We start from the raw sequence: 27,446 nt of genomic DNA, 5'->3' as shown, positions 1-27,446 counted from the left end.
ATAGCGTCCCTCTTCGACCGCTCCTTGTATATCATAATGCAGCGCTGCAGCTTCTGACGTTGGTACGTTGCCATCGTCGGGCAATAGCGAAAGAGTTGTATGAGTTAGCCATGTTGATTACACAATCTTCCCTCAGAAAAAAAAGAATATAATTATATTAATAAGCCTTCAGTACCTCCAAGATGTAATTTTATACACACCTACGCTTCCTTTGTGTGATATCCACCGGCAAATGTAGGACAGACCGGGCTGGGATTGACTCAACCTTCATTATTTGAATTGAATGAGCTCGCGCACGATGACGAGCACCCATATCACGATAACATTGTGTAACTGCACCACCAACGTTCAAATCACGATACTTGTGGTACATGATGTGCGCACCAGAACGCGAAGCATAACGCAACCAAATGCCGAAGCTCTTTATTTTGGTTGGAGAAGTCTCATACACCTGTTTCGGCGATACAATTTCACCGATGGTCTTTTTTTTATCTAATTCAGCAGTAGTAAAAAGTCGTCACCTTGATTTTTATCAAAATCGCTGGGATTGCAAAATTCGCAGTGATCAGTATCCAAGGCGCCAGGTGCACAATTATGATGATATGCATGTCCGCATAGGAAAATAATAATATCTTTAAGCGGTGCCATATTTTCGTTCGTACTAATAATCGATCGATGACATTTCAAACAATACTCGGAGGCCGAAGCATAACGGCCACGATTTTGTGTATTTACTACTTTTTCATGTTGCTTATAATCGAATTCAAATTGTACTTTTTGAATGCTTTTACGAATTTTCACCTGCAAACCATAATCCCACAAAAGCTTTACTACAGCATTTCGTAAGCCTGGTATACTTTGACCAAGCTTGATTTTTCCAACAACTGCGACTGGATCCACATAGTCAACTATGCCATCCAGCAGTTTCAATACAATTCCCGGATCTTTAACAGACTCATCAATCAATATATTCCATAAGTCCGAGTCGTTATGCTCTTTACAAAACTCAAAAGTCATTTCAATATTTTTTACCTTTTCTATAATAATATTTAATGCTTCTATCGGATTACCCATTTTACCCAACAAATACACCATTTCAGGATAGAATAATTCCCGCTTACATACGTCTAATGCTTCTTGCATTGGATAGTGATTTGATTCTTTTAAAAATGGTAATAGTTTTTCACGTTCGTATTTTGCATATAAATTCACTAATTTCCAATGGCATTTGCCACTTTTATCAAATTTATCCAATTCATCCAAATACCAATATAAATACTCTTGATTTTGTTCCAATTGTTGTACAACAATTTCTGGTGAAATTTTATTTTTTTTTCAAATAAAATCTTAAAGGCACGCTCCCGATCTAACTGTATGAGTGGTATAATCATTTATGCATTGCGTCATAAAGATCATAACGTCGTATCATTTCAAATACGTCGGCATTTTGTAACTTTAAGTACATTCTTAATGCACTTTCATAGTCGCGCTTACGAAAATTGTCATGAATTGCATTAATGACCGCAGTGCAATTGTATAAACGGGATGGCCATTCCTTGATAAGATTCAAAAATACTTTGGCATCGTATTTTAAATACTCATATAGTACCACCTCGTACACATGTGGATCAAGCTTACAATCATCGGCGGTAGGTGGATAAGTGCTAACTGAACGTAATTGTTGGCACCTAACAAACTTGAAAACTTCCTCCGTACAATTTGGCCACAGACAGCAATGATGTGCTACCGCCATGTGTTGATATAACTTCCATTGCCTCTTCAAATTTACGATGGTCGATCAACCATTTAACTCTGTCCTCTGTTTCATATAGGCTAGCAACAACTATATCCTTTGGTGCAACAATGAAGTACCGATTTTCATCAATGATACAACCCAAACTATAATCATTAACCGTATATTCCTGATAACCACGCAATGAAAGATTGTCAGTACAAATCTCCTCACAAGAATTCAGTTTATGTTCCATAACGCAAAGAACTGGTCTCAATGACTTACGCTCTGCATCCTTTTCTTTCGGGCAACCCAATACCACCAATTGGTTAGATGTAAGTGGCGCCAATCCAGAAATATAGAAGTTTGTTTGAAAAGTTGATATTGGGTCTACTATATAACCGGGCAATTCTCTGGAAGCAACTTCAACTGAATTTCGTCTACACAGGCTACCGCCATGTGTTGATATAACTTCCATTGCCTCTTCAAATTTACGATGGTCGATCAACCATTTAACTCTGTCCTCTGTTTCATATAGGCTAGCAACAACTATATCCTTTGGTGCAACAATGAAGTACCGATTTTCATCAATGATACAACCCAAACTATAATCATTAACCGTATATTCCTGATAACCACGCAATGAAAGATTGTCAGTACAAATCTCCTCACAAGAATTCAGTTTATGTTCCATAACGCAAAGAACTGGTCTCAATGACTTACGCTCTGCATCCTTTTCTTTCGGGCAACCCAATACCACCAATTGGTTAGATGTAAGTGGCGCCAATCCAGAAATATAGAAGTTTGTTTGAAAAGTTGATATTGGGTCTACTATATAACCGGGCAATTCTCTGGAAGCAACTTCAACTGAATTTCGTCTACACAGATGCGTATTGTAACGACCCAACTCTACTGTCGAAGCTTACCGCCGTTTTGTAGTAAACAAACCGACTATTTTATAAAAATTAATTAATCAGTGGAAAATCTATAGCAAAGTGACAAAAATCATGGCGTTTTATAATGAAAATCTTGGTAGTCGTATAATGGAGCTATTAAATTATCCTATAACGGATCGATGTGTGGAATTGACACAATTGTTTGAACGCTGTAGCTTGCGTGAACTACAGGATATATTTCCGGCAATTATCCAGTCCGTGTTTGGCATTGGAAGTGGTGGACTTGGTTGGGGTCTGCGTGCAACTACAAAAGAAAATTCACCAATGTGCTTTGACATATTACACGAATTTTTTTCACCTGTGGGACCAATGCCGCGCCTATGCTAACGACTACTTAATGAAGCAATTAAATTTGATTTTAATTTGGATCTCTTGCCTCACAAAGTCAGTGAAATGATACAATCAGGCCAATACTCACTCTTCTATGCGGATCTCGTCAACATTGATCCATTTCGGCGACAAGTCACCTCGCTCGTATTGAACGCTTTTGATTATTATATGCTACATTTTGTTATACATGCTACATTTCCATTGCATAAAATGTATCCAGCTACCTTGCAAGTACACAATGAACGTATGAAAACTGTCTATTTTTTTTCTGACGGCTGAATACCTTTGCACATTTTTACCCGGCAATCCAGATGCGATCGTATATCCGACAAATATTTGTACATCGGTTAAGGCACCTCAACCGTTGCGGCCTGTACAGCCGCTGCAACCGCAACGCTCTCCAAAATATTTAAAAATTCCAACAAATACCAGTTTGTTTCATCAAACAGATGGTCCATCAACGTCAGCAGCGGCAGCGGCTGTACATGCCGCGCGTAGTTGTGAATCGCCGCGAACGCATTGCTGGCGCACGGAATCAGTGTTACATTTTTTTGTGGATACTTGGCTACGCTATGACATTGATGAGGCAAGGGATCTACCTAGCAGCGAATTTATACGTGTAGTGCGCATACTCGTTAAACAAGTACACAGCTTTGCCAACTCAATGCACATGGATCACACACCAAGGCCATCCTACGAAAGTTAGCTCATCCAATGATAAAAGCACGTATTTATCCATTTCTAAAAAGTATTATTGGACGATGGCCACTGGATAGCTCACTTTCAGTTGTGTTAGAACTTTGGCTAAGTTATATACAACCTTGGCGTTATATGTTCGATGGACAAAATATGAATTGTTATAGCGGCAATATTAGCGCAACTACTAAAGGATCTAATAATATGAATCCTGGCGCCAGCGGTTGTGAAGTGGCAGTAAGTCAGCGATTTAGTACATTCATAGCTGAGAATTTAGTTATATATACGCAAGTATTTGTGTACATATTGCCACGTTTTGAACGGTTAGATTTTACTTCATTCAGGAACGTGATAATGTTGCATCGCTTGGTGAAGGTCTTCAGTCAGCCTAACCTACCTAATATGTTATGTCAAGCAGAACAGGCGTATATTTGCCAACTTGGCATCGATTCACCGCGAAAATATGCAGTCTATTCCAGGCACGGTAAAAGTGAATGGGATGGTGTTTATCAAGAAGAAAGTTATCCACCATTATTTGGTCCAGCTGTAAAATGTGAAATAGAACAAGTAATTAAAACAATATGCATATCACGTTTATATGTACTACAAGAAATCGATAATATACGAAATGATGTTGTACAATTGCGTAAATCACATGGCTTTTTACGGAAAATATTTGCTAGCCTTTTTGAGGATGTTTCACCAGCAGAATTGAAATTGCAAGAAATTTGCAAAATACCAGATATACTCGATTTGGCTGTGCGTTCATTATCTATTATGTTTGATGCGCGTCTGCCGGAAATAACATTGGAGCTATGTGCATTTTTACTTTATGACTGGTGGCAGCGCTCTGCAGCGGAAAGCGTTATAAATCGTACTGAGGAAGCTAAGAAACCTACTGGAAAGAAAAAGAGAAATAAATTAATACAAAACCATATTACGCATTATAGAAATTTACTCACCACCGCGTGTTTTATCTCAATGATTTTTTTTTCATTCAGGAAATGAAAAAATTGTAGCAAATGTCAAATGTCTACACTTTACTTCTGACAGTCAATGCAATCATTCATTTGGTCGAGATTTAAAATACTTAATCCAACATTATCGACAATACACGTCAAAAATAATGTTGAATGGTGGAAGTGCAACTTTTTAATACCTTTTCAGCCAGGTTTGAAACCGTTCCGTGTGGTGGCAGGCCACTTGTTGTGAAAACAAAGTTCATCACAAATCAAAATAAATCTTTAGGACTACTTCGGCGACAGCTACCGACATAAAATAAATTATAAAATCCCTACAAAATTTGGTCACAAAACTCAATCACGCCCATGCAAGTGTGACTAGGAATATAACCTATGACCTGGTAAAATGACTAGTCAAATGACGTGGAGTGACGAGAGCGTGTTTGCAGGGATGTACTAGAGGCGCTAAAGCACCAGCCACATCGTATGGATGCGTGCTAAATCCGTTTTTTCTTCGTATTTACTTATGGCTCTTAATTTTTATTTCAATAAAATGTTTTTTTTTTCTTGCGAAAATATATGAGAGATAATATTTTTTTGGCTTACGCCACCCAAACAACATTCCGCCAACCTCAATTTGGGTATGATCAATGATATCAATATTCTTTCAGATCATGACCAGCTACCAAACTTTACTGGCCAAGTCAGAGGGAAGCGCAACGCGTTTCGACGTCGCTTGCCAGCTCTGCGGCAGGGACCATAGTCTACGAATCTGTCCCGAATATCGGAAAAAATCTCCAGAAGAGAGGTTGCGGGCAGTGCTTTTATATAAGTACTGTCCGAACTGTCTGTCACCCTTCCACCGGGTAAACAAGTGTAGCAGCAAGTATCGCTGCAAGAGGTGCCAAGAGAAGCACCACACCACGCTTCATTTAGATGAGCGTCGGCCGGTATGCGACGAGACAGCCACAAATGGCGACGACAACACGTCCGACGACGCGTTGTCAATCAACCTATCGGGAACGGCTAAATCCTGGGCTCAGCAGGTGGAGGAGGAAGAAATGGAGGAGGAGAGAGCAAAGGCGGAGGAAGAAATAAGTAAAACGGTGACAACAAGACCGTCAACGGTCAACCATGGGATGCGCAGTTTCCGGCCGCTGTTACAGCATGAAAGAAGCGCGGCGAAAGTAAACAAACGTCGAAACGAACGAAACAACTGGCGGCACCACGACATTGGACTCCAAGGAGGCCCGACCAAGTCATCCAAACGCGGCAGACAGCAGCGGCGAGATAAATCGACGCCATGGCATTCTGACGCCCAAAATATGCAAGCACTATCGCGTGGTACACCGGAAGGCTTCCGAACCGGCCGGCTGCTCCCAGCCACTCCAGCGCCCATCATGCGGTCTTTCGTGCCCATTGCGCCGACGGCCATCGTACGCGTCGAATCGCGTGGGCACCTACACTTGGTACGTGCGATCATTGATCCCTGCGCCGCCAGCACCATCGTCGATGCAGAGCTGGTACGCGATTTGCAGTTAGAGCGCCAAGGACCAGGGCAATGTACCCTTATTCTGCGCGGCAAGTTCGGCTCAACGACTCGTGTCACTACCCAAGCCGCCGCGGTCAACGGCCACTATCGGTTGAGTCCGCCATCCAATGTGGATGCAAAGGTTGCCGTTCCATTTGAATTTATGCGGCTTGCAGATCCGCAGTTCTACCGCTCATCGCCAGTTCGTCTTACACTCGGCGCTGATCTATACGCCGAACTGATGGTGAGCGGAACGCCAGCAACAACAGTTGGCGGTCTCCTGACCCAACCGACCGTATTCGGGCTGGTAGTCTCAGGAGCCTGCCAAAAATAGGAGCGTTTCATTAGAACTAAGTAATTACAGCACGGAATTTAAAACCACGTACGTGTATTTAATAACATCTTTTCTTTTTCTTCTCAGGACAACGAGACACGAAGTCCATCGTGCGACGTGCAGTGCTTGCAGTCCGCATCTGCACATCGACATAACGGCTTACTGGACGTGTGATCGCGTGTCATTCCTTTTTTTTCCTTTTCATTTTTTTTTCTTTGTTGCTTACGGCAAGGGGGCCGGTATGTTTAGGCCACAGGCCTAAATATATCTCCCCCCCCCCTCGTAACATAACTTTCTTTGTTTTATTTTCTTCGTTACTACCACCCGCATATTCTTGTGATATACACACAAGCATGTGTGAGTGGTAGTACGTATGTGTCTTAGACGTTTACCGCTGTGAGCCCGTGGTACAGCAACTTTGTTGCCGGGAAACCCAACGAAGTGGCTGTATCGTGGGTTCATCGGCTCATGTGGAAAAGAGTCTCGTCCTCTTTTAATCCAGCAGCCAGCAAAGGAACACGCAATCGCCCGTTCACGTAAGTTCAACTTTTCAAAATTATAATCACATATATATCATTTTCCACAACATTTGTTAAACCTTTTCTTAACACTTGTTGTATTTATATAAATAAAAGCACTTTGTGAATTCCTTTTATTAATACGAAATCCTTTTGGTGTTTTTATTTTCTTCCTTTTTTTCGCCTTAACTATTATTTAACAAATACGTGGGTGCGCGCCGTTGCCACCACGCATTTGTTCAGCTTCCATAATTTTCGCAGGGCGTATGGTTTCAGTCATATAATCATGATTATACTCCATACGTCTTCTTAAAAGGATTTGAATAACATGCGCTTGATCGGGTGAGAGAAGTAACAATTTCGTTAACTGAAATAGGAATGTATACTACCGCCCCCTTAATGAGCTCTGTCCTTGGTATCCCAAAGGACATAGTCATAAAAGGTAATCTGGGCATTATTAAGCGTTCCTCTAAAAGCGTAAGATCTTTTAGACATTCTGGGAGCTCGGGAAAATCTAAACCATTAGGCAAGCATATCTTTGGAAGAGTATTTCTTTTAACTGCGTTTCGGCAAGTAACACAGAATTTATAGCTACCATCTTCAGAGGGAAATTTATCAGATAAATAAAAGGAAGATGCAACGTCTGGATGACTTTGAGAAATTAAATTGAAATTTAAGGTCTGTACCTGGTACGGAAACCATAGCCCACCACAGCAAACGCAAACCTCTGTTGGTCCCTTCTTAATATTTCTAAAATATATTTGTCGAAAATCTGGTAATCCTAATTCATTTACTATATCTTCGTTCTCCCAACTCTCATTTTCTCTCATTGAGCAATTTCTCACAGCTTGCCTTTCATTTTCATTACTTCTATTTTGTAAGTTTACTCTATGGCGATGTATTCGGAATTGACTTTGACGTCTTTGTCTAGAATTTTCTACACGAGCTCTTCTACGGACTATTCTACGAGCAAGAGAATTTCTAAGTTGTTCTCGATGTCTATTCCCTGGATTTCTACGGCGGGATTGGTGCTCACAAGTATTTCTACTTTGCTCGATAGAGCGATTGGAGGAGTTCTCGCGACGTGATCTATGTTGCCGTGTATTGATTATTCGCCCAGCTGACCGAACCTCTGGATTTTCACGGCGAGACCTATGTTCAGAAGTATTTCTACTTTGGTCTATAGAGCGAATTTCTGAGTTTTCGCGACGGACTCTATGTTACCGTGTATTGATTGTTTTGTTCGCTAAGCGGCGCGAATCTCGAGATTGTCACGGGGAGCCCTATGTTCGGAGGTATTACGATTTTGCTCTGCAGAGCGAATTTCTGAGTTTTCGCGACGGACTCTATGTTGCCGTGTATTGATTATTCGCTCAGCGGCGCGAATCTCGGGATTGTCACGGCGAGCCCTATGTTCTGAGGTATTACGACTTTGCTCTGCAGAGCGAATTTCTGAGTTTTCGCGACGTACTCTATGTTGCCGTGTATTGGTTATTCGCTCAGCGGCGCGAATCTCGGCATTGTCACGACGATACCTATGTTCGGAGGTATTACGACTTTGCTCTGCAGAGCGAATTTCTGAGTTTTTGCGACGTACTCTATGTTGCCGTGTATTGGTTATTCGCTCAGCGGCGCGAATCTCGGGATTGTCACGGCGAGCCCTATGTTCGGAGGTATTACGACTTTGCTCTGCAGAGCGAATTTCTGAGTTTTCGCGACGGACTCTATGTTGCCGTGTATTGATTATTCGCTCAGTGGAGCGAATATCGGGATTGTCACGGCGAGCCCTATGCTCGGAGGTATTACGACTTTGCTCTGCAGAGCGAATTTCTGAGTTTTCGCGACGTACTCTATGTTGCCGTGTATTCGTTATTCACTCAGCGGCGCGAATCTCGGGATTGTCACGACCATACCTATGTTCGGAGTATTACGACTTTGCTCTGCAGAGCGAATTTCTGAGTTTTCGCGACGGACTCTGTGTTGCCGTGTATTGGTTATTCGCTCAGCTGCGCGAATCTCAGGATTGTCAAGGCGAGACATATGTTCGGAGGTATTACGACTTTGCTCTGCAGAACGCATTTCTGAGTTTTCGCGACGGACTCTATGTTGCCTTGTATTGGTTATTCGCTCAGCGGCGCGAATCTCGGGATTGTCACGGCGAGACCTATGTTCGGAGGTATTACGACTTTGCTCTGCAGAGCGTATTTGGGAATTTTCGCGGCGGGTTCTGTGGTCTAACGTATTTTGGATTTGTGACTGTTGTCTATATTCTTCGTCTCCACGAAGAACATGTATTCCCCTCTTAGCTGCGACGCGTCTCAGATTACCAGATTTTCTACTTAGCCTAGGCATGGTTTATGAAAAATATTTATATATATGGTTTAATGTAACTAAATATAAAATGTATGTATTTAAAATATTTATTAATAAATTTTGTTTTACTTAATTAAAAATTTCTGGTGATGGTGGTAAATCCATTCTTCCTTTTGCCTTCTTCCTCACGATGTTGATAATAACGTACAAATATATTTATTAAATATTTTTTGATTTTTATACGTTTTGAAAAAAAAACGCATTTGATTTATTATTTTATTTAACTATTAACCGTTAACCGTTCTTCCTTTTTCCTTCTTCCTCACGATGTTGATAATAACGCACAAATATATTTATTAAATATTTTTTGGTTTTTATACGTTTTGAAAAAAAAACGTATTAGATTTATTATTTTATTTAACTATTAACCATAACTACTAAGCGATCAAACAATACTAAACTAAAATTTTACTTTTCACCCAAACAACTGCGTCGCTCGTCACACATTTCCATAAACATTTAACAGGACAACGGCTACCAACAATTTCAATTCCTCAGTTAACAAAAGCCAAAATTGTTCACTACCTGCTACCATGAAACACACAGTACTATTGCAGCGATGCTGGTTTAGTTAGTGCAGAGCTAGGTAAAAAACAACCCTTAGGGAGCAATGTGGTTTAACAAACGGTACATGCTCTTATTTTCGCTAGAGCATGTACTAACGCGTGTGTGAATGTGTATGTAGCATATATACGTATATATATGTAGCAAGCATGCGTATTTATGTATTCACATATTTATGTATATATGGCAACATACTTTCTTACAAAGCTTTCGATGGTGATTCGGAACAAGTTTTTTTTATTTGAGTTCAGATTTAAGTTATTATTATTTTAATTAATATTACTAAATATAGCAATAAAATCATTAGAAATGAAATGTACTTATGTGTAATTTATACAAAAAAAAAAAAAAAACTACGTAGGTTTAAAAATATATTTATCCGGCTCTCTTTTTTTCTACAGGTATTAATGTCATAGGTATGAACAGAAAAATCTGTTGATGTAAAATTTTACGCTATTAATCTAGAAAAAACAGAAATATCTGTTATTTCAACAGAGTTCACTGTCAGTGTCATTTCGACAATAAACACTGTCAATTTAACAGTCTGCGCTGGTTATTTCGAATGAACAGAAATCTCTTTCATATTTACAGTTTTGATTGGTATGCTTAGAGCGACAGTAATAATTTTTAATTTAACAAAGCTATGGTAAAGTATAATGAAACAACTATTTTGTTTATTTGACTACTAAAATGGTCAATTACGAATCAACGATTTGTGCGCAGTTGATTCCACATATTTAAAATATTGGTGCTTAACCCTAGGACTTATACCCTTCTTTTACTACGACTTCTTATACCCGGGTACAGGTGTGGCCAGTAGCCTGTTTTGCCCGTTTTTTCTCATTTTTTCTGATAAGCAAGTTATTTTTTTAATGCAATGTTGTAGCTGACTGTCTTACGAACATTTTAAGTAGTTATAAACATATATTTGTAGCCTGCTTCTAAGCATTGCGCGCATTCTAAGTTATTTCTAAGAAGTCAATAATTTCTATTGTTGTTAGAATTTTTAGAATTCAACCTTTTTCGCGCACTCCTAATTATTTAGAAGAAGACATTATATTGTACCCTTGCTAGAATTTGCTGACAAACAACATTTGATATAATCCAACTACCTGGCAGGTAAGAAATGCTACCAGAAACTTAAGGGTTGCAGCTATATAAACGGCAGTTTTGCGAGTTTATATTCATTGTAAAGCGTTCTTTTGAAGTGTGAAGTTGATTTATATTTGTGAAAATAACAAGTCAGAAAAAATTTAAAATATTACAACATGGATAGCAGAAGGAGCATGGAATATTTGTCTTCACCCCAGCGGGTTAGGGGGTCAGAATATACCCGCGGTAGGTATGCCTGTCGTAAGAGGCGACTAAAATACCAGATTCAAGGGGTTGTGTAGTGCAACCCTTCAGGTTGCCAGCGCAATATATAGCTTCTCCAAACCCCATTGTCAACCTCACCTATCCGAGGCGAATCCTGTTTCACTATCAGACGAGGCTCTGGCGACCCCAAGCTCCTCATGGAAGTTGGGGGTGGGGAGGGAGGGATGGCCTGAAGGTTTAACGTGGTCATATAAATCGTTCCCGAGATGGTCGGACTAGCACCTTAATGGTGCTGTGTTACCGGAGCGTACCGGATCTGTATCCGGCAAAGGACCATCACATCGATAACACTCCCCAAAGCCTTCGGGGAGCAACCTTACAACAATATTTGTCTTCGAATCAATATATGAGGTAAATACAAATAACTCAAATATAATTTCATAAATGGAATACAAATTAATTATTTTTATATAGATTATCTGATGCTGAAAACGAACAGTACATACAAAACCTGTTTGACGAAATCTCAGATGATGAATTATTTCCGACCCTGAAGGGGATGAAAGCGAACAAGTAGCAGTAGCAGATGGCGTGGTTGAATCGGATGTAGAAGACCCTGATTACACAATTGACAATGCCCAGGTAGATGAGTCTGATTACGAAGAATCTCACAATGAATCCGATGCTGCAGATGATTCTGGGGAGATTAATTTGCATGCAGCTGAATTCGTAGCACGTGATAGTACCATATGGAGCTCACAGCCACGACTTACACGCCAAACTAGGTAACAAAATATTTTGCGACACCGAAGTGGGCCCGCGAGATCAACTAATATGATGTCAATAGTCAATACATATAAGTGTTTTATGGCTCCGGAAATGGTGGATATTATAGTACGCTACACCAACAAAAAAGCAGAAGCTACATATGCGGAATTAAACGCAAAACATCCAGAGGCGGAACCAAAAACATGGAAGAAGGTTACTTTGAACGAAATGTATGCGTTCATTGGAGTGCTTATTATGAATGGCGCTAACCGCAGCAAGACCGAATGTGCGCCGGACTTGTGGTCGGTGGAAAATTGTCCATTATATCGTGCGTCAATGGGCATTAACCGCTTTCAGGCCATACTGCGGTTTATAAGGTTTGACTATGGCAACACACGGGCACAACGTTTGGTAACTGACAAAGCTGCACCAATATCCGAGCTGTTGACCATGATGAACTACAACTTTGAGCAGTCATATAAGCCAAGTGAATATCTAACTGTAGACGAGCAGCTCTTTCCATATCGTGGCCGGACCCGTTTCACGCAATACATCCCATCGAAACCGGCAAAATATGGCATCAAAGTGTGGTGGGTATGTGATGCCAAAAACGCATATCCACTGCATGGACAAATATATACTGGTCAAGCCACTACGGGACGGGAAACTAACCAGGGTGAACGCGTGGTCAAGGATTTAGTAAGCCGCTTTCATGGAACCGGCCGAAATATAACGATGGACAATTTTTTTACATCCCTAAATATACTGGAAAGCTTGTCATCCATGAATTTGACGGCAGTTGGAACTCTGCGGAAAAATAAGCCCTACATACCAAAGGAGATGTTGGCACACAAAGATCGTGCAGAAAGGTCAAGTACATTCAGTTTTAGGCCCAACATATCCATTTGCTCCTATGTGCCGAAAAAAAAACAAGGCAGTTATATTACTATCATCAATGCATGACGATGATCACATTGGCGAAAGCGGCAAACCAGAAATGATCGAGTTTTATAACAATACAAAAGGAGGAGTGGACGTGATGGACCAATTGCTTGGAGAATATACTTGCCAAAGGATGACAAAGCGTTGGCCGTTGTCCCTATTCTTCAATATGATTGATTTGACGGCATTGGCAGCGTACATCATATATTATGAGAATAATCCCAACATCAGATGTACCAATGCGAAGCGTAAGAGATTTCTCCGCCAGCTCACCAAGGAACTGCCTATGCCCAGAATTGAAGAGCGGTCTGTGAATCAGCAAGTGATGCGGAACTTCAACACAAAAATTGCAGTCGCGAGTTTCATAAGTACGGCCTTGCAAGGAAGTGTTGACAATAGGCCATCAACGTCTGCAGCTGCTGGTGCAAAACCAAAGAAACAGCAGGTTGGAAGCTGTTTTCTCTGCTACATCCATGACCAACACAGAAGACGAACGCGTAACATGTGCAGAATATGTCAGCGCCCAATATGCATACAGCATTCTTCAAATATATTTACATGTAATATTTGTGAAAATAATGAAGACAATTGAATAATTTAGATTTATTTGCATATTTAGTTATAAGAAATAATCAATAAAATAATATTTTATACAGAAAATAATAAATAAAAATTTTTTTCCTTCAAAAAATGAGAAACAACGAGAAAAAAAGCTACTGGCCACACCTGTACCCGAGTATAGGAAGTCGTAGGTGTCGACTTTGAGAGCTTATATCTCATCAATGCATAGACCTAGCATGACAAATAAGACACCAATCGACGTAGATTTACTATGTTTTCCTAGATCAAAAATCTATGTTTTCCTAGATCAAAATTCAAGTCAATGTCTTTAGCGATTAAGAGCTACATCACTCCAAAGTAGCTACTGGCCACACCTGCACTTGGGTATAAGTCCTAGGGTTAATAGACGTCATGGTAGGCAATAAAAAGCATTGCTACTGGCACTCCAAACTAACCAGTCACGCTCCACTTTCTCTCCATTTGCCAAGATTCTGTTTAACAACGAGGTAGGAAATGCCTCGTCATGACAATCACGTGCAAAAATAACAGGACACTTCTGATGACTTCGACGAATTATTTCGTTGACTTCTTCAGATCGCAAAAACTTATTATTCACGGTACCGATATCGAAGTCGTTTAAATAATCTGAATTTGATACAGAGTTGGTGGTATTGTTCGAAAACTTTTTGAAGATGAACCATCACCAGTGTCACCACGAAAAATTTACGATTTCGGATTTATGTAAACATACATTTTTGTTTGATGTTCTTATTGACTCCTCAAGCCCAGGCAAAAAATCATTATCAATATTCGTTGCTTTTGAAATTAGGTTTACAATTTCCATATGGAAAAATTAAAGACTCTCCTGAATTAATGAATTAAAAAAAATGTCTTAAAATAAATAAATGTAAGGCGCGATAACCTCTGAAGAGATCTAAGACTGAGCTTCTCTTCCAATTTGCGTCGTGCTCCTCTTGTAGGGCAAATTGGCCGGACGGGACCTACATGTTTTATGCCGACTCCGAACGGCATCTGCAAGGCAGATGAGTTTTCACTGAGAGGTTTTCATGGCAGAAATACACCCGGAGCGCTTGACAAACACTGCCGAGGGGCGACCCCGCTTAGAAAAATGTTCTTCTAATTGAAAAAGCTTATTTCTAAAATTTTGATGTTGATTTGCCCGGGGTGTGAACCCAGGGCATACGGTGTGCTAGGCGGAGCACGCTACCATCACACCACGGTGGCCGCCAAAAAAAAATGTCTTAGTATCCCTAAATCGCGGGCCTCTGAGAAACACTTTTTTGTTTGATGTTTTTATTCTCTCCTCAGGCCCAGGCAAAAAATCGTTATAAATATTCGTTGCTTTTGAAATTCGGCGTACAATTTGCACATGGAACAACTAAAGACTCTCCTGAATTAAAAAAAAGATATGGCTCAGTACCTCTAACTCGCAGGCCCCCTGAGAAACCCCGGAGCCGGGGGAATCCCCCCCTCTCTACGGGCCTGTATATATATATATATATATATATATATATACTAGCAGACCCGGCAGACATTGTTCTGCCCTCAATTTGGTCTATCTGCATACATTTTAATAAGCTTTTCCGTCTAACCCTGCTCTCTCCCCTCTACACTTTTTCCTAATATTTGTATTCACTCCTCCCTCCGGGTTTTTTGCTTCATCTATCTCCATCTTCGTCTCAACCTATATCTTTCTCAGTCTCTTTCTCCTTCTCTCTTTTCTCTTCTCTCAAGTTTTTTTCATTTTTCTTCATATCTTATTGCCAGTCCCAGAGGGTTCCAGTCCCACTCCGAGTCTCAGTCTCGGTCCCAGTCCTAGTTGCAAATTTATATACCAATTTTCAGGCAAATCGAATAATGAATATTAATTCATGTCTTTATTTCGGCTTCGCATGCATATTTATCAGTTTTGCCAGGTTGATCCGACTAAATCGAATATCACATTGAAAATTACTTTAAAGCTATCAGCAACAGCTTTCATTTGATATCCATAATACACACATATTCTAGGGGTATTCGGGTCCATGTTTTGGCCTATATCTCGAGACCCTAGTCACTCAGCGGTGTAAAATTTACTCTGTACTAAAGCACACACCAACAGTTTCAATTTGATATCCATAATGTAAAAACACATTTTAAGTGTATCCGGGTCCATGTTTTGGCCTATATCCCGAGGCCCTAGTGACCCAGCGATGTAAAATTTACTCTGTACTAAAGCATACAGCATCAGCTTCAATTTGATACCCATAATGTAAAAGCATATTCTAGGTGGATCCAGGTCCACGTTTTGGCCTATATCTCGAGACCCTAGTCACCCAGCGGCATAAAACTTACTCTCTACTATAGCACACATCAACAGCTTCAATCTGATATCCATAATATAAAAACACATCCTAGTGTTACCCTGATCCACGTTTTGGCCCATATCTCGAGACCCTAGTCACCAATAGGTATGAAAACTACGATGTACTAAAGCACTCATCAACAGCTTCAATTTGATACCCATATTGTAAAAACACTATCTAGGCGTTCACGGGCCCACGTTTTGGACTATATCTTGAGACCCTAGTCACCTAGGGGTATGAAAATTACCTTCTAACAAAGCACTCATCAACAGCTTTCATTTGTTATCCATATTCTATAAACACATTCTAGGGATACCCGGGTCCACGTATTGGCCTATATCTCGAGACCCTAGTCACCCAGGGGTATGAAAATTACACCTACTAACGCACTCATCAACAGTTTTTATTTGATATCCATATTCTATAAACACATTCTAGGGGTACCCGGGTCCACGTTTTGGCCTATATCTCGAGGCCCTGTGTGTCGATCCTAAAGTTTCTTTGGACGTTTCCAACGAATGCAAAACCGTGGAAATCGGTTCGTGCGTTCTGGAGTTATAGCGTCAGGAAGAAAAACCCGACTTATTTTTGTATTGTAGATATGTGAATATGTTTGTACCGTCAACAATAGCCGTGTTTTTTTACACGCGTGTACGTTTACGTTTGCACGTAAAAAAAAACGCTTATCCTCGCTTAGAATATGCTTAGGAGACAATCCTAGCGGCAGTGGTTAAGTAACTAGCTACAGAGGAGGGTGTACCTAAAATCGAAGACACAAACCTCTGGTGGCCATAATGTATAACATATAGCCGAATCAGTTGCGATGAATAGGGGACACACATAGAATACATAGAATTAGTGTAGAGGGTGAAACATAGACACATATTTCAGTTACATCTGAGTATAAGGCGTATTGAAATTTAGTAGTACAAATTGTATGCCCAGCAATTTCAGAGGTGTATTTAAAGTCTGACGCTTAGTCTATAGATGTAACAAAAAAGCACACCTAATGATTAGACTATATACATATTTATTTGGCCCTTCAAAATTACAAGTTGATTAATACGGTGAGATTTTTGAATAAGTGAAATACCCATATTTTCTTTATAAAAATACTTCATTTACTTCGGATTTACATAAATGTTACGGTCGCTTTGAAGCTTTGACAGCGCTGCGTTTGCCTTGCCGCGACCAAAGCGTCCAGTTGTTATAATCTTCAAGGCATTTTGTTGGGATGAAAAGCAACTCAAAGGGGCTCTCGTTAAGGAAGTTTTCGCATATTCTCGACCGCGCTGGTCATATTTTCTGTGCGAAGCCTGATTGCCAAAGTGATAAGTCCACAATTATATATGTAGAACACATGATTCAATCACAAGAGGTTTGCTCTGTATAATAGCACTGATATCTTAGCTGAATAACTTAGCTTTTTGTTCCACTTCACTTTTATCTTTGGTTAAATCATGTAGGCTACTGAATGCAATATCGCCTTATCTCGAATGCCGTTTCGATAACGCCCAATCTCAGAAACCTTTCCAAAAACAGCTTATATCAGACTTTGTTTGAAGAACGCCCTATATCAGAATTGGGTTGAAGAACGCCCTGTCTGAGAATTTCTTTAAATGGCCTCAATATATGTATTTTGGGCAAAGCCGTTTATGAAAAAAAATTCTATGGTGTGCGTTCTTCAACCGAATTATGAGATAGAGCATTTTTGAAAGAAATTCTAATACGGGCGTAGTTTAACTGAATTCTGGAAAGGAAGCTTTTTGGCAAGGCAGTTTTGAAACGGAAGCCCAAGTAAGGTGATATTCCAGTCATTCGTTCATATACGGCTTTATCCTCTTAAAAGGGCAAAGGCTTCCTTAACCAATTTAAATTTTTATAATTTTGTGCAAACATGCTCATGAAAAGCTTTTATTTGATATATGTTTCATTTATATACGTTTAGCTAAGCGCCGTGTTTTAAAATAATACTATAGATTTATTACGCAATAAATTTGGGTTTATTTCAATCAACCACAAAATATTAACCAAAGAACTTTGTACGCAAAACCCAGGTCCTGGTCGGTGAAAGGCATAGGCTGGTCCTACAAAAGTTATACAATGAACGATATAAAACTGTTTTTATTATACGTTTTTTTCGATGAAGCCCAGAATATATTATAAACATATATTATTTAAGTTTTTAATATATACACACATACATATGTGTATAAGACTGAAAAATATGCCCATATGTGGTAAAATGTATTTAATTGTCATCAATTTTAATTGTAGCACTTTTTGTTCGTAACGTCGTGTTGTTTTATACTTTTTAAGTTGTTCATTATTACATTGTTTGTTTACCAATAAATGAAAACAAATTTTGGTCCTTTTTTTTTGAAATTTGGTCCTTTTTTTGACGAATTTTGGTCCCAAATGAAAACAGGCTGTGGCAACCGTGATGGGTATAGCAAATATGTGGTTAGTTAACAGGGCATGTCCAAATAGAGAGCGTGATTTATTTAACAGCATATGAGCAGTTTCGAAGTTCAATTTAATGTTAAAGTTATAATAATGAGTTCGAACACAAATTCTAATAACAAAAGTGGGAACAGATTTTAAAATGCATCATAACAGCAGGGCTGTGGAATTTGGTTGGAAATTGATTCAGAAATTACGAGAGATATTGCTTACTAAAATACCATAATGAAGTATGGGAGTATAACATAATTCTATAGGTTTCAAGAGACTAAAAATATAAAAATTATATAAAGGAAAATTGTTCTAAAATAGCCGAATAACGGGGCAAAATAGTTCGTAAGCAGGCTATATACCGCGAAAAATAGTCCATAAACAAATTCAGTATAGAAAATAGTTTGAAAACAATTTTTTTTTTTTTGTGAGGGCAAGTGCGGCGGTAACCGAGCTTAGGACAGGATCACTGCTGGACAAAGCAGTTGCTGAAGGAGTTGAAGCATGACCGGTTGTACGAAAAAAAAAATGAATAAATAAAAAAGTAAAATCGAGGGATAAGTTTAAAATTCTGTCCGTGCACCGCGTAAAACTAAAAAAAATTATTTGTAAAAGTTAATAAAATTAAAGGCTTACTGAGTCAAACTTTATAAGAAAAAAATTCAAAATTTATAAATTCGAAAAAAAAAATCAACCCAAGCGCAAACAAAAGTTTTAAAAAAAAGAAATTAATTGAAACAAATTTGTTGAAGAAGAAAAAACTAATAATTTGTAAATTTGAATACAAACAAAAAATGAAAGACTTAATGAGCCAAACTTTATAAGCAAAAAAAAAAAACAAATATAAAATCGAAGAAAAACCAACACAAGTTAAAATTAAAGTTCTGAAAAAAGAAATTAGTTGTAGAAAAAGAAAAAAATAATTCTTAGGTTATTTCGGTCAATTTTTTTGAAGATTTATGGTATTACGTAAGGTTACTTGACCTATTACGTTGTGAGTGCAAATAAAACAAATTTATTCACTGTTACAGCCCGACGTTTCGCTAGTCATTCTAGCATTTTCAAAGGCGGAATCTATTTTCAACAACAAAAAACAAAACTTTTTACATTATTTAGATATATGTACTGTATAAAAGTTAATAAGTTAACAAGTATTATATGTACACAGAAAGCTACATACATACACAAAAATGTATTTAAATATAAAGAAAAACACCACATACTTTAATTATATTTAAAACTTTAAAACTATTAAATCAAAGTTATGTTCATCGGTACCACTCATGTTGGGTATCATTGTCACACTAAATTTGTTTAAACACAAAATTAAATTTAGGAAGTAAAAAGCTCATTTTCGCTCGATATAGCTTATTATTTTCGTCTACGACCCTTTTAAAAATCTTTTATATAAAAGTGGGCTTAGTCTTTAACCGATCTAGAAATATTTCCTGCTATAGGGAAAATTTGTATAACTAATTTTATTACGATACGTTAATTTTTCTTCGAGTTATGGCTCCCGAAACAAGGAAAAGTGCTTAGTCATAAAAGGGGCGGTGCCAAGCCTATTTCTTAAATTTGAAGTTTTTCTTATTTATTGTTATAAATCCACTTAGGAAATGAAATAACATTGATATAAAACTCTTTTTTGCAAAGATATAGCTTATTTTATTCGTCCACGACCCTTTTAAAAATCTTTCATATAAAAGTGGGCGTGTTCCTTAACCGATTTCGTTAAATTTTCTTCAAAGCATTCCATATAGTAAAGGTAACCTCTCTGCCGAATTTTGCTACGATAGGTTTAACGATTTTTGATTTATGATTAATAATATTTGTAAAATTGATTTTATCAAATTTTTATCTCTCAATATAAGTCCACATGTCAAATTTCAACATTCTAGGTATATTATTTACTGAATAATCAGGTTTTTTGTGTTTTCCAAAATGTTATATATACAAAAAGTGGGCGTTGTTATCATCCGATTTCGCTAATTTAATCAATACCAATCTATTCTGGGTCCAGATAAGCTCATGTACCAAATTTGGTGAAGATATCTCAATATTTACTCAAGTTATCGTGTTAGCGGACGGACGGACGAACGGACATGGCTCAATCAAATAGTTTATACTGATTATTTTGATATATGAAAGTCTATATCTATCTCGATTCATTTATACCTGTACAACCAACCGTTATCCAACCAATCAGTGTACAAAGCACGCTGAGTATAAAAAGAACACACCGCAGACATCGCTGCAACTTAACTTTAGTGTTTATAAAAAATTTAGTGTGACAATGATACCCAACACGAGTGGTGCCGATCAGAGATTTGCTTTGAGTACTAATAAAATTAGTGCACTTAGTCATGAGCCAAAAAATTGTGTCTAAATGTGTACTTAGTCAAGTACAGACAAATACTATGAGTGATTAGCACATAAAATAGAAAATACATACGAGTGCTCCGTAACACATATGTCTTATACATATATGACATTATAAAGTTCCATTTTGGAACTTCTTTGGAAGCCACTCACCTTTGGGCTACTAGCCCCACGTGCAGACTTTTAATGTCCAAATAAATTGGTCCTATTTAGGTTTTTGTTTGTTTATTTATGTTGTATTCGAGTTCGTTTATTACAATAAACAGTTTTTAAACTATACACCTAATTTTAGTTGTTTTATTTATATTGTCTTTTAACTTAGTTCAATTAAATATCTTTGTTTTTTTATTTCCGCCCTTAGTTCGTGTTTTTTCTTGGTGTCGTCAAATTTATAATGAATATTCAGAGCCGAATGGATATGTGTTCAAGTTGCTGCAACACCCGTTGTCTACTACACAGGGTGACATTTTATTATTTATTATGGCTCTGTTACATCATCCTTTTTGGGGAAAAGAAGAATTGACAAAGTGATTAATTTTGTCACATTCTTCTTTGGCCAAAAACTTATAAAAATTGTTGCGAACAAACCAATATATATTTATATTAGGGTGTACCTCCCCTTTTTAATTCGTTGGTTCGGAACCATTTTTATTAATAATTGAAAAAAGATTTTATGCATCGAATAGTTAAATTTTAGTTACATTTTTATAGTTCATTGTAACTTAAATAAAAGGTATAAATATTAATAATATTTTAATTTATGTCAAAATATGCTGGATGTTTTTTTTTGTAAATATTTGTGTTTTACATATTCAATTTAAAGTTTTACATTTCTATTACATGTTAAATATTAATTTTGTTTGCCTTATGGACAGTTTTTATGAAGTAGGTTTTTTTTGAATACACAAAATTTGTGTTATTTTCTCTTTTTTTTTTTAAAGTTTTTAAGCCTTCGTGGCTGCTTAAATGCTAGTAAGTAAATTTTGGATTTGTTTTTCAATCGAATTTAAAGTAAAAGTATTGAAGTAATGGTAATTTACTTTACTTAGGCGGTTTTTATGTACCACTTTTTCTTTGTTTTTAACTTCATCGAAAATAGTTACATTAGGTTCGTTAATTTGAGTTATAATAAAAGGACCTTGATAAATATTTTCGTGCTTATGATGTGGTTCTTTTTGTAAAAGTACTTTATCTCCGATTTTTACAATTAGAGGTCGTGCCGTTTTATCGTACAGATTTTTACTTTGCAATTTATTTTTATAAATTAGATTTTGTGCCATTTTGTGCGTTTTCTGCATCCTAAACTTAACTTCTTTGACATAGTTTTCGACATTATAGATCGGGTCAATTTTTTCTTTTGTCAATTCATTAGGCAAAGTTGCCTTTTTCCCAAAAACTAACTCGTAAGGTGAAAATTGATTGTCGAAAACTGTGCTACTCGTAGTATTGTGTAGGAAAGTAAAGTATTTTAAATAAACATCCCAATCAGAAAAAGTGTCTTTTAGATATGCACGTAAGTATTCATTAAAAACTCTATGATTACGTTCAATCGTGCCAACAGTTTCATGATGGTATGCAGTTGAAAAATTATGTTGAATATTTAAAAGCTTTGTTAATTCTTCGAATAATTCATTTTTAAATTCAGTACCTAAATCTGATTTAATGGCATTCATTGTGCCGTAAGTTAAAATGAATCCTTCAAAAATAGATGAAGCGATTGTTTTTGCCGATTTGTCTGGCACAGCGACTGTTACCAGGTATTTAGTCATGTCGCAAATCATGGTAAGTGCGAACTTGCTACCATATTTGGACTCAGTATGGGTCATATTGTGTCAATTACTAGTATATCAAATGGTTTACAAGGAGTTGGCGTTAAAACAAGTTTTTCTTTTGTTTTAGGTTTCACCTTGTTTAAAAGACAATCATTGCAATTTTTGATATATTTCGATATATCACGAGTCATGTTCTTCCAATAAAATTTTGTTCGCAGTTTTGCGTAAAGTCTTTTCATTCCGCAATGTCCACCAGAAATGGGATCATTATGGTAAATTTTCAGTTTTAATTTTGTATCTTCGTCTGTTACTATCTCCACTGGATCTGTTAAAATAATTTCTAATGATTTTAAAATTTTATTTCCAATATTTTTGAAATTTGTAATAAATAATGTTCGAAAATAATATCGTTTTTAGGCCATTCAATTTGCTTAATTTTGCGTTTGCCGGCTTCTGACTCAAACCTCAAAACTAATTTCTCTAAAGTCATTATTTCGTTAACAAGCTCAAAACTAAGTAACTCGAGTTTCTTATGTTTAATATGCGCAAAAATTCTTAAATTTGTTGTTTTATTATTTTTATCGTACGTAATTGCAGATCTTATTCGTGGAACTTTTTTCGAAAAATTAAATGAAAATTTGTCGTAGACATGTAAATTAAGTTGTTTTTCGTCGTTTTTGTCTGTTTTAATATTAAGATTATTGTTGTTTTGCCGTTTTGTCATTGATCTTGTCTGAACTGCTAAAATTTGTTTGCATCAGCACTAACGTTTGATTAAACCTTTATGTAAACTATAGTAAAGTAATATTCTGCCAGTTCTAATCTTATTCTTGAAAGTTTTGAAGATGGGTCTTTCATATTGAATAAGTATACTAGAGGTCTATGATCTCTTTACAATGAAATGGGTGCCATACACATATGGTCGAAATTGCTTTATTGCGAAATAAGTAGCTAAGAGTTCCAACTCTATTATCGGTTTTTTCTGCTCTGCTTTATTAAATGCTTTAGAAGCGAAACAAATTGGTAAATCACTGCCTTGCTGTTCTTGACTTAAAATAGCGCCACATCCAGTTGTGGAAGCATCAACTGTAATAATGAATTGTTTAGTAAAATCTGGGTATTGAAGTATTTTGGTGAAAGTAACGCTGCTTTCAAAGATAAAAATGCTCTTTCGCACTCTACATCCCATACAAATTCAACTCTTTTCCTGCTTAATCGATTTAGAGGCGCTGCCAGAGACGCAAAATTTGTATAAACCGTCTGTGATAGTTTGCAAACGCGACAAATCGTCGTACCGCGTCTTTGTCAGTCGGTTTCGTATACTTTTTAATTGCGTTTATTTTAAAGTCGTCTGGCAACAAACCATTGGCTGAACATTTGTGACCTAAAAATGTAACTTCTGGTAGTAAAAAGTTGCATTTATTTGGGTTAAGTTTGAGATTGACAGACCTACAAGTATCGAAAACTTTTGAAAGATTTTTAATATGGTGTGCTTCACTACAACCTATGACGATGATATCGCCGACGTACAAAAATGCGACATTGGGTGGTATACCCGAAAAAGCTATTGTCATCATTCGTGAGAATGCATTTGGTGCTATATTTAAGCCGAATGGAAGCACTTTCCATCTAAATGCGTCAAAGTCAGTACTGAAAGACGTAATGTCACGAGAGTAAGGATGCAAGGGGATTTGATGAAATCCTGAAAAAAGATCTAATGTGGAAAAATATTTTGCTCTACCGAGATTGTCTAAAATATCGTCAACTCTAGCTAGTGGGAATTTATCAGCAATGAGTTTTTTGTTTACTGCGCGAAAATCTACGCACATATGATAAGCTTTTTGACCATTTGTATCTTTCTTTGGGACTACAATCAAAGGACTATTGTAATTCGAATAATGAGTTCAATCAAATCGTTGTCTAACAATTTATTTACTTGGCGATTTATTTCTTCGCGTTGAGAGTATGGCAATCTATAGTTTTTAACATACACCGGTTCGTTGTCTGTCAGTCTTAAGTTTTTGCTCGTAGAAGTTGTTTAAAGTCATTTTGTCCGCGTCAAGAGCGAAAATGTCGGCATAATGTATGCAAAGCTCAATTAATTTCTATGAGCATGTTGAGGTATTTGATTTTTTAAAATTGAAGTCAGTTTTTTCGTACGTTTGTCTTCTGTTTCTGTCTTGTTAATTGTATAAACATTGTAGTTTGAAAGTTTTTCTGTCCGAATACTTTTTCTTTTCACATACTTTATATCATCCGTGGTTTTTATAACTTTAATTATTGGGTTGCTGGAATTAACAATGCACCTAGCTGTTGAAACACCTTTTTCAATTTCCTGCGAGTCTACGAAAAGTGGTTCGGGTGAATCTCCTAAATCAAAAAGTCTGAATATTTCACATCTTGGTGGAATGGTACACCTGTCGCTTTCTGTTCCGTGCAGGATTGGTATCGCAACTTTTTCATTACCTACCCAAAAGGAAATACTATTTCTTTCATAGTTAATAATGCATTTGTTAATTTTCAAAAAATCTTTACCCAGTATGCCATCGGATAGAATATTAAAGTCTTCATTTACTACATGAAAAGTATGTTTAATAGAAAAGTTAGAAAAATTTAAATTTACGGTAATTTTACCTAATGTCGAAAATGAAATTGAAGTGACACCGGTAATGTTAATAATGTCGTTCGTATTTAAGGAAATATTTCTGTCTAAACATGATATTTTTATTAAAGAAATGTCCGCTTGAGTGTCTACTAGGAAAGAACAAAATTTTTGTGACTCGTTAAGTTGTAATTCGATGAAATGTGAGAAATTTAAATTTAAACAATAGATGGCTATTGGTGAGGGAAGTTCGCTTACTTGCTTAATTCGTCCTCCCTCAGTGTTCGCTCCTGAGGGGCACTGGCGTTTAAAGCGCGAACGTTTGCGTTTCTACCTCTAACGTTGGATGATCTAGAATTGTTTCCTCTATTGTTACTGCTGTTTGTATTTGAATTGGAATTTGGACGTATATTATTATTGTTGTTATTTTGGTGGCCACCGTGGTGTGATGGTAGCGTGCTCCGCCTATCATACCGTACGCCCTGGGTTCAACTCCCGGGCAAAGCAACATCAAAATTTTAGAAATAAGATTTTTCAATTAGAAGAAAATTTTTCTAAGCGGGGTCGCCCCTCGGCAGTGTTTGGCAAGCACTCCGGGTGTATTTCTGCCATGAAAAGCTCTCAGTGAAAACTCATCTGCTTTGCAGATGCCGTTCGGAGTCGGCATAAAACATGTAGGTCCCGTCCGGCCAATTTGTAGGGAAAATCAAGAGGAGCACGACGCAAATTGGAAGAGAAGCTCGGCCTTAGATCTCTTCGGAGGTTATCGCGCCTTACATTTATTTATTATTTATTTCTGTTATCATAGCGATATCTTTGATTATTGTTACCGTTATAGTTACTATTATATGAAAATGAACTATTATTTCTATAACCAGTATAGCCGCGGTTTGGGTAAAAACCGCGATAACAACCACGTGGATTTCTGAACGTTCAGTTACTTCGTTGTTTTGTTCTATAATTAATTTTGCTACTACGTCTTTCGGATCAGTAAATGCTGTTGAGGCTAAAATGGTTTTTACTAAATTTGATTTTGCATTTAAACGACACATGTTAACAGTTTGTTCGACTGCCATTTCATAAGCTTTCGCTTGAGTGATAATAAGAGACCGCTCAAGTGAGTCAGCTAAATCTTCAACTTTTTTGGCAAAATCAGTATAATTGTGTCCGTTAACATGCAACGCTGCAATTCTCCCTGCTACAACTTTCGAGTTGTCTGGTTTGATCCTATTACGTAGAGCTGTTTAAATATCATTGACTGAAGTTACTTGTGTTGGTATTGCTTCACGCGCTTTACCCTCTAATTTTGATTTTAAGAACGCTATAAAAGTATCATTTAAGTCAGCAGTAGCGAATTGTTCCAATAATGCAATTTTGTCTATAAAAGAATCAAGTGCTAGAGGATCACCACTGTAGTTTTCTCTAATAGATTTAGCACATGTGTTAATGAAAATTTTCTTTTCCTCAAGTGTTGCCATGATTTGATCGTTAAGATCTGGAGCTGAATTTGCAGCAGGTGAGGCCACGTATATACTATTTGGATCGTTAAGATCTGATTTTGAAGTATAAGAACTTGAGATTAGTTTTGCTTTATTTGAATCGTTAAGATTTGAGTCTAAATTAGAAGTTGAATTTTTAATGGAAGAATTTTCGAATCCTGGAAAATCTGTTGACAAAAAAAAATCTATTTTCCTGGTTTGTGACTGCTTCTGTCGAGGATGAAGCTAAACTTTCGTAGCTTGAGGCTGAATTATCGGAATCGGATTCTGAGTCTGAATTTTTTTGCACTTGCTTACCACTTCTAAGGTACATATGTAGTTATCAGAATAGCACGAATAATTCAGTTCAAATTATGAAATTAATGAAGTACTTATTTGAATGTCTGAAAATTTTTTTTGCACTTGAAATTTTGATAAAAAGAAAAAGGAAATTGTGTATAAGAGAACTGATTTGCAGGTGAATAGTCACTAAGGCGGTATTTAACCATGTATCGGAAGAATTAATTAAAACTGCAGTAAACTCGTATGAAAAAATCTATCAAAAGTTATTGATTTTAAAATGGCTCAAAAGTATGTGTATTAATTGGTAAAACTCTCAAATGTATTCACGGACGCACCGCTTTATTCAAAAAAATCTCAATTTGGTTTTTCACGGAACCACCGCATGTATTAAAAATTGAATTGGTTTTTCACGGAACCACCGCATGTAATAAAAAAGTTAATTGGTTTTTTCGAAAACCACCGTAATATCAAAATCCAAAATTTGTACGAAATGCGAAATTAATTTTTC

General features: G+C 37.2%; 1 protein-coding gene and 1 pseudogene across 6 annotated transcripts in view; one reads left to right on the top strand and one right to left on the bottom strand.

Moving 5' to 3' along the window:
* LOC137234666 (serine-rich adhesin for platelets-like) overlaps nt 1-27,446 on the bottom strand; it is a 401,835-nt gene that overhangs the window by 282,170 nt on the left and 92,219 nt on the right. The gene's annotated exons all lie outside the window — the stretch shown is intronic.
* Nucleotides 2,740-4,722, top strand: LOC137234812 (sphingomyelin phosphodiesterase 4-like; annotated as a pseudogene).

The sequence above is a fragment of the Eurosta solidaginis genome, chromosome X (assembly GCF_040869045.1).
Source record: "Eurosta solidaginis isolate ZX-2024a chromosome X, ASM4086904v1, whole genome shotgun sequence".
In the NCBI taxonomy this organism is placed as follows: Eukaryota; Metazoa; Arthropoda; class Insecta; order Diptera; family Tephritidae; genus Eurosta; species Eurosta solidaginis.
The sequence above is the reverse complement of the archived record's forward strand: the minus strand, read 5'-3'. Positions and strand labels throughout refer to the sequence as shown.